This window comes from Gymnoscopelus braueri, assembly GCF_963280865.1.
Source record: "Gymnoscopelus braueri genome assembly, chromosome: 8".
NCBI lineage: Eukaryota > Metazoa > Chordata > Actinopteri > Myctophiformes > Myctophidae > Gymnoscopelus > Gymnoscopelus braueri.
This window is the reverse complement of record NC_137609.1, coordinates 20,234,050-20,241,549: the sequence shown is the minus strand read 5'-3', so window position 1 is coordinate 20,241,549 and position 7,500 is coordinate 20,234,050. Positions and strand designations below refer to the sequence as shown.

General features: G+C 40.3%; 1 protein-coding gene across 3 annotated transcripts in view; it reads right to left on the bottom strand.

Annotated features, from left to right (window-relative positions):
* arhgap32b (Rho GTPase activating protein 32b) overlaps positions 1–7,500 on the bottom strand; it is a 106,512-nt gene that overhangs the window by 88,009 nt on the left and 11,003 nt on the right. The window lies entirely within an intron of this gene.

Here is a 7,500-nt window from a genome sequence, read left to right as displayed (position 1 = left end):
GAACAGTCAACAGAAATAGCTGTCAAGAATAGCTCAAAATATCAATAAGACAAAATAAAATAAAAATAACGGAGCAAAAATGAAAACCCATACAGCCTATCCTCTCTGACAGTTGCTGGCAATGCACTGTAATCCCAGGAGAAGAGATATTGAAAGGAGGGGGACAGAGACAGAATGGCAGCAGGAGAAGGCGTGGGAGGAGAATTCTCACAGCAAAAGCATCTGGTTCTGAATCAAGAGTGGATGGCTGGCTTGCTAGGCATAAATCCTCGCCTGCACTCCCAGGGGAGTACAGTTCAATCAAAACAGATATACACAATAATAAATAGGATGATGATATCTAATAACACAATACCAAAATAAAATATTATTTTTTTAAGAGCAGACAAAGCATATGAGCCCTGATTCTATATGCAAACTCTACATACTATATGCTACACTTTCATTTGTAACTAGACGCGTTGCAATTATGGGAAATTGCAAAGTGTGGTTGCGCCGACGCCAGTCGCGGGTCGCGGCCGCCGGGACTCGAGGAATACGCCTGGAGGAATACCGTCGGAGGCAGCGCGACGTGCCATTCGAATTCGGTGCCGATCGGATCCCGCGTTCGTGACACGTGCCGTTTCGATTTGAGGAAATAGGCCCCTCCCACTAAAGAAACAGGCCCCTCCCACAAATGTAGCGGGCCAATGACATCGTCATGTCACTCCTGAGATCACTTGCTTTTCTTTTTGAGAAAAGCAAGTGATCTGTTAGGGCAACCACACAAATTAGGATTTTTAGCAGGTAGAATATTGTATTGTAAGTAGAAGAAAAAACAATTTGCTATATGGTAAGAATACCCAGTAATTCCGCCTAACGTAATTCAGTATTAACTAACTAAATTAAGTTTAGGTACGATGATTTTCAGAACAAGTCAAAATAATCTGTCAATTTTGACTGACCATTGACTACTACAGCACACAACGACACAAAATGATTGATTAAGCAATGCTACATGGATAGAAGAGGGGGACTGACATAAAAGAAGGATGAGATGAAGGAAAGATGGACTGACATAAAAGCAGGATGAGATACAGAGCAGGACATAGCCTACAAGCCAAAGAAAGCCATGTTAAAATTCTGCTCATATCCTGGACTTCTCCTACTGAGACTAATATGAACCTCACTCCTTAATTTATCCAGGGACTACTCACTAAGTCTGACGTAATAAGAGTAGGTCAGTTCCACTCAAGGCATTATTAGGGTATGTACGTGAACATGTGTAATTGTGCATGCGCATGCATATAGTGGTAGAAAGGTGTGTGCATGAGATAGGAGAGGAAGTGAGATGAGAGCAAGGCAGGCAGGGTAACGCAGGCTGAGCTTCCCACAAATACCTGATGCAGCAGAAAACCCATAAAATGGCCGACCTTGCCAGAGGACAGTGGCTCAGCTCCAAAGAGATTAAAAATCTAGCATGAATACTACTATACACAATGAAACGACTTTATTCTCAGAAGTAGGGTGTCATTAGTTAAATATTTCAAAAGCTACGCCATTGCCCTCGCCAGAATAAAAGTTTGTAAGCTACAAATTGTTGACACTTGAAACTCTACATTATCACGCAGTGTGTAGACCAGTACCATTCCATCCTTCCAAGACTATAATGGCATTCACTTGGCATCCTTGTACTTCTAGCAGTTTACTAGTAGGGACTAGTTGCACCAGGCATGGTGGGTAAAAGGCATCAAGTTATTGGTAGGATAGAAAACCAGCAGTATAATGAAGGACCTTAGTTGGGAACCCCTGGTGCAGACTGACATAGAACCAGGAGATTTCAAGTAAATAAAATAAAATAAAATAAAGACAGGATCTAATAACAGTGTGGATTCCCTGTGGATCACTGACATCATGTTGTTGATCATGTGACTGTCATATTGATTGGATAGGAACATGGACATTATAGACAGAACGACACACATACACTCTTGTAGATGGCTCACCCATTAGGAGGTTATCTAAATTAATTTTACTTTGGGAGACAATTGGAAGCAGTTCAACCTCTGTGGTTGTAGTATTTGGTAAAAAAAAACATACAGAATTCTAAGCAAATTTTGTATTTGTTACCATCGTCTACAAACCACAGGTAAGTATTTGCATGTAGTTATGTAACAAACTACTCAATTCAATTGATATCAAGCTTGTTGCATAAAATGGTAACTAAGAGTTTCCTTGACAAAAAGTGACTGTAATCTTTTAACTTTCACTCTACACTTGTGTGTGCTGTGTTTCTCTATCGCAGGGGTATTCAAGTAGATTAGGCAGGGGGCCACAAGACCGTGACAACAAAAATGAACAAAATGTTTACGGTTGACTGTTTGACCTTGTTGTGTGCTACAGGTCCGACACAACAATGGACATAGTATGTTGATTATGGTAACTTATTGGGGCCTGCTTCATACTGCATTTAAGCATTTTGATGTTTGATAGGATTTATGTGGCTTTTTTAGGCTTAGATTTTGATATTAAGAAAAGAGGAAGTAGATATCTCATTGTGTTCTGTGCACAGGTCCCTGGCATGGAAGCATCTTTGTGAAGTGTATTGGAGGCAGGCTGGCAAGGTGAAGTGTTTACATGTTCGTATGAATGAAAGGTTTTTGCATTGCGTTTAAGTTTTGAGCACCTGGGTGATAAGAGCACAAGCTCTTATGATGTGTTTGAAGTGGATGAAGATGGAAAAGATGGACAAAACTAACACATACAAGCTAATGGATGCATAAGGAGAATCATTTCTTTGGTGTAATAAACAACATCCACTCAAAACCCAGAAATGGTTACATTTGTGATGGATGAACTATTGTGATGGATGAACTGCACTCAAAACTAGAGTAGAGAAGTAGTAGAGGTAGACAACATTCTTGGCTGTTTTGTTTCTTTGTACTATGAAAAGGTCTTTATACTTTTACTTTTGAAACTTAATACATTTTCACCAACATTCACATTCACATTTCACATTACATTTACCCGCTTGGGTTCTTGTAGCAGTGTTTTGACTGCAAATGCAGCACTGGTACTGTAGGTGTTAATTTGGGACACTCAGTGATTCACTAACATTCCTCCATTCAAAATAGTAGCATAAATGTAATTCTTATCTGCTAATAATGGTTGATTAACCATTAACAAGCTTCGGTTAACGGTTATGAAACAAACAAACAAAATGGTCATCCTGCGCAACCAACTAGCCATCTAATAAACATGTTTTACTTTTAATTTTACATTGGAACATGGAATATGTTCCAGGGGCCACAAGAAAGCTCTGCTGGGGCCGGATTTGGCCCGTGGGCCGGCAGTTGAATAACACTGCTCTATCGTGAAGTTAAATCTTCCTCCAAGCCACTCTGAAAAGTGGCATACTCAAGCAACCCATGCAAATGCATACAGGCAAAGTATGCAAAATCAATACTAGGTTGAGTGAAGTTGGGTTGAATAATCTGTTCAGACTGAGATACAGCGAAAAAAGAAGTACAACTCTTAAGGTCCTTACACACCGGGGCGATTTTTTTCATGCGAATAATACGTTTTTTTTTTAAACCTTATAAAGTCAATGCAAGCTTCCACACCAGTTTCGCGGAGCGAAAAAAGCGTCTTTTAATTATTCGGAACGAGTCCGAATTTTGCGTATATTCGCATATTCGCCGGTGTGTAACCGCCTTTACTCTAGCCATTAAAACAAACTTTATTCTAGCATGTCCAGGTTGTGCAGGGGTAAAGTTCCTACCCAATCAGTGAGTGATCCTCCCCTGCGCCTCTGGCTTGGCCAGGCGCTCCAACGAACAGTGACTTTCACAGGTTATACTCTAGTGAAAAGAAGTGGAATGGCAACATCACGTGTATCGGAGGAGACACATGCTCAACTACAACTTCCCTAGTGAACCATCTCAAGTCAAAAACTACTAGGCCTGTTCATTGTAACATTCAGTTTTAGCTTGACCTGGCCTACTTTATAATTCATTGACTGCTGGAATTACCCTAAAACTGTCTGCCTGAATGAGTCAAACCTCCTGACATTTCTAGCCCACTCAGACTATTTAGTTGTTTAAAGAAATAATTAAATGTGGAGGGAGATTATAGTCCCAGTGTAAACATCAGCTAACTAAACCACTTTCTGCAAACAATTCAGAACGCCGTTAAACAAACACAACTCAATGTTAAATTAAACAATTGGGTCTCGGAAAGACGTCTGGGAACAAAGACAAAACCAAATTCTCAAAAACACAAAAAAGGTATTAGCTGTGTAGCTCTAATAGGTTGATTAACAGACAACAAATGAACCAGAGTGTGACCAGCTCAACTAACAAATCTACCTCCAAGGGAAGCATTAGCTAAATAAACTGGTCAATATAACAAAGCCATAACTGTTTTACAATTGACAAACATTTTGACATCAAATTGGTCCCCCAGCAGGAGTCTATACTTGGTCCATTCCTTTTTCCCTCTACACAAACATTTTCACAGAAAATAGCCGATCTACAAGCTCACAACGCAGAGTTGTAGATCGTCTATTTTCGACAAATGTTTGCCCCAGAATAGGGATGCTAGAGTTCATGTGTTTAAGTTCCAGGAGCTGAATTAGAGGATTTGACCAGCAATATACAATATTTGTGTTCACACCAGGAAAGCTAATCTCATAGGCAGAAGAACAAGCAAGGCACCCTGTGAGAGCCAATAAGCAGACTACCCTTTAAACAACTTATTCAGTTTTGATGTAGATTTGAGTGGATCCAGAAGGAAGTTGTGGTAGGTTTTTGCTTGATAGGAAATGCAAGCAATATGCATAGCTTACGGCGTCTGTGCAAAAGCCTTTGCTGAGTTTTGAATTATCGAATCTAATAAATGAGACAGATTGATTGGGGAAGATTTCCAAACCAGTGTATTTCAACAGCGGGGCATGCATGATCAGTCAGATCAGCCCCAGGGCATCCAAGAGAAAAATTCTGAATGATGACATAGACAACAGTCCAGGGTGTGTTGCTGTGGAATCTGATCCATGTGTCGATAAAGACTATGCTATGTTCAGACACAGCTCAACCTATTAATGCTAACTGGCTGGGGACCATCAATGACGTCAAAATGACATAAAGGGCTGGGTCAAGTCCCCAGAGAGATTGATCTCATGTGACGGATGGCCACAGTTTTGGACTACTGAAATGCTAGGCCTGTGTGAATTACAGATGGAGCCACAGTAGACCACTGGACCACATTTCTTTCAATACCAACATCAGTTATGATACTACTTCTATTTTGTGATATAAGAGCATGTTCTGTTTGGTCATAGTGAGTGAAATTATTATAGGAGGACGACAAATGCTAATAAAATACAATCAGTCTCTTTTTTATGCTTTATACGTATACGGACAATTAATAAGAACTAGTATTGTTTTTTTGCAAGATTGAACTAATATTTAATGAGAAAAACTAATTCAGTTGGCGCTGTGTTTAATAATTCTATAGGGTTTACACCATATCATAACTGCATGCAAATGAGGATTAGTTTAACTGGAGTCAGAAGGGTGACAAATACACTGTTTGTTTTGTATTGTTTTCAATGAAAAAATAATACATAAAAAGAGCCAAAAAGAAAACCTCACAGTAATAAACGGGTAAGTAAATAAATCACCAACACAGACTCAATGAGAAAATTCCTGTACTCCATGTTAACAGATGACACATTTATTATGTAGGCAAGTTTTTCTATCATCAGTTTTAATTATTCAGCCAGAATTATTGTTCTACAGTCAGTCGATGGATTGACTGGGAACTATTATTTTAATTGCAGTCTTTATTTGGCAGCTGACTGCTCTACAATGACTGAGCTTCCCAAAACTAAGAAGATAAGACGGTAACAAAGGAGCCAAAACTTCAGAGACCAGGGGAAAACTCACTTACTTCATAGTCTCTCAGTGTTTCTCCTTGGATGGAGTCATAGCAGGGTTGGTGTTCTGCACAGCAAATTTATTTTCCATTTTTGTTTTATTTAATAACATTTGAGTGCTCATAGACTGAGGTTTAACCCCTTTAGACCGGGAACCCCTGTACGTAACTATACCTTTCAATCCGGGAACCCCTATTGGGGTTGTTGTTGCCATGTACTATATAAAGCAACATACATTTTTTGTAATTTCTTTTATGAATATTTGAAGTTTTTCCAGAAAACTTAGTTCAGGATTTAGAAGCCGTTTTTAGAATCGGCCTCAGGTCTAAATGGTTTAAGTACATACAGTACACATGTGCACAGAAATAGCAGGGGGACTGTCTGTCTAGTTTATATATACAGTATGAGGTGTGAGGTGTCTCAAGATTTAGGAAAATACACCTTTATTGGACATTACTAAAAAAGTGATCGTTACAAACGAAAACAGTCAACATTATACTGAAGAATCGTGATCAAAACAAAATTGTGGTTTCACAGAGCATTTGATCCTGGCTCTTCTTGATTCTTCAATTATCTCTCTGTGAGGAGGTCAGGTGTCTTTGAGATGGAGATCTGTCATGGTGGCCCTGTGGACTGCCTCAGGCAAAAACCCTGCTTATTAGCAATACTGAGACTTCCATCTTTGTATGCAAGATCATGATTAAGATCTTGCAAATGTTTATTTCAACAGATGATTCCTTGCATATTGCAATCAAATGACTGCGTTTGATGTAATGCTAGCCTATAAGCTTTAAGATTGGGGTCTCCCCTCAATCTGACGGATGAGTAGACAGGCAGTTATTTCCTCTAGCATGACTCCTCGTGTGGGAGCGTAGCCCTATCCCTGGAGCACACAGTCCACAGATACTGCAGGGAATTTTAACCTGGTGCCTCCACCTTTCTCTGTCCTCCCAGGTTGCTGCATCAATGTTGCAGCTCCTGAGGTTAGCTTTCAGTGTGTCTTTAAACAAAGAAGGGGTCTTCCCAGGCCATGCTGTGCCTCCTTCAGTTTTCATGTCGATTTGTTGATTAAATAACTTGCTTCTCGTTTAAATAATTAACCTACAGGAGCAAGATTAAGTCGAACAATTTCGATTTCGATATATTATCGTTTAATTGCCCTACTTGCACATAACGGTTGCCTGGATCCAGTCCAGACCATAGACCCCACCCACCCAAATGAGTATACTGCCTCTCTGGTCTGGCATTGTGTTTTAAATCTGCAGTTTACCCGGTCAAACAATCTGCCGGGGGTGGGGTTAGGTCTAATAATTAGGCAACCAGCGCCACAATCCGTGAAGCCGATGAGTTGGGTTGGCCAATCAGGGAAGCCGGGGCTACACTCCAATAAACACACAGAAATGTGGTGCATCCTCCGCAGACAGTATATTGCAGACATTGTGGTTTCTCGGTTCTCGGAAACCATAGATCTGACCGAATTGCCACTCGACATGCACACCCCCAGGTCATCTGGGACACAGGCCAAGTTTGAGGTCAAATGGTGAGTTATGCCCGGGCGCCGTGACAGACACACAGACACACAGATT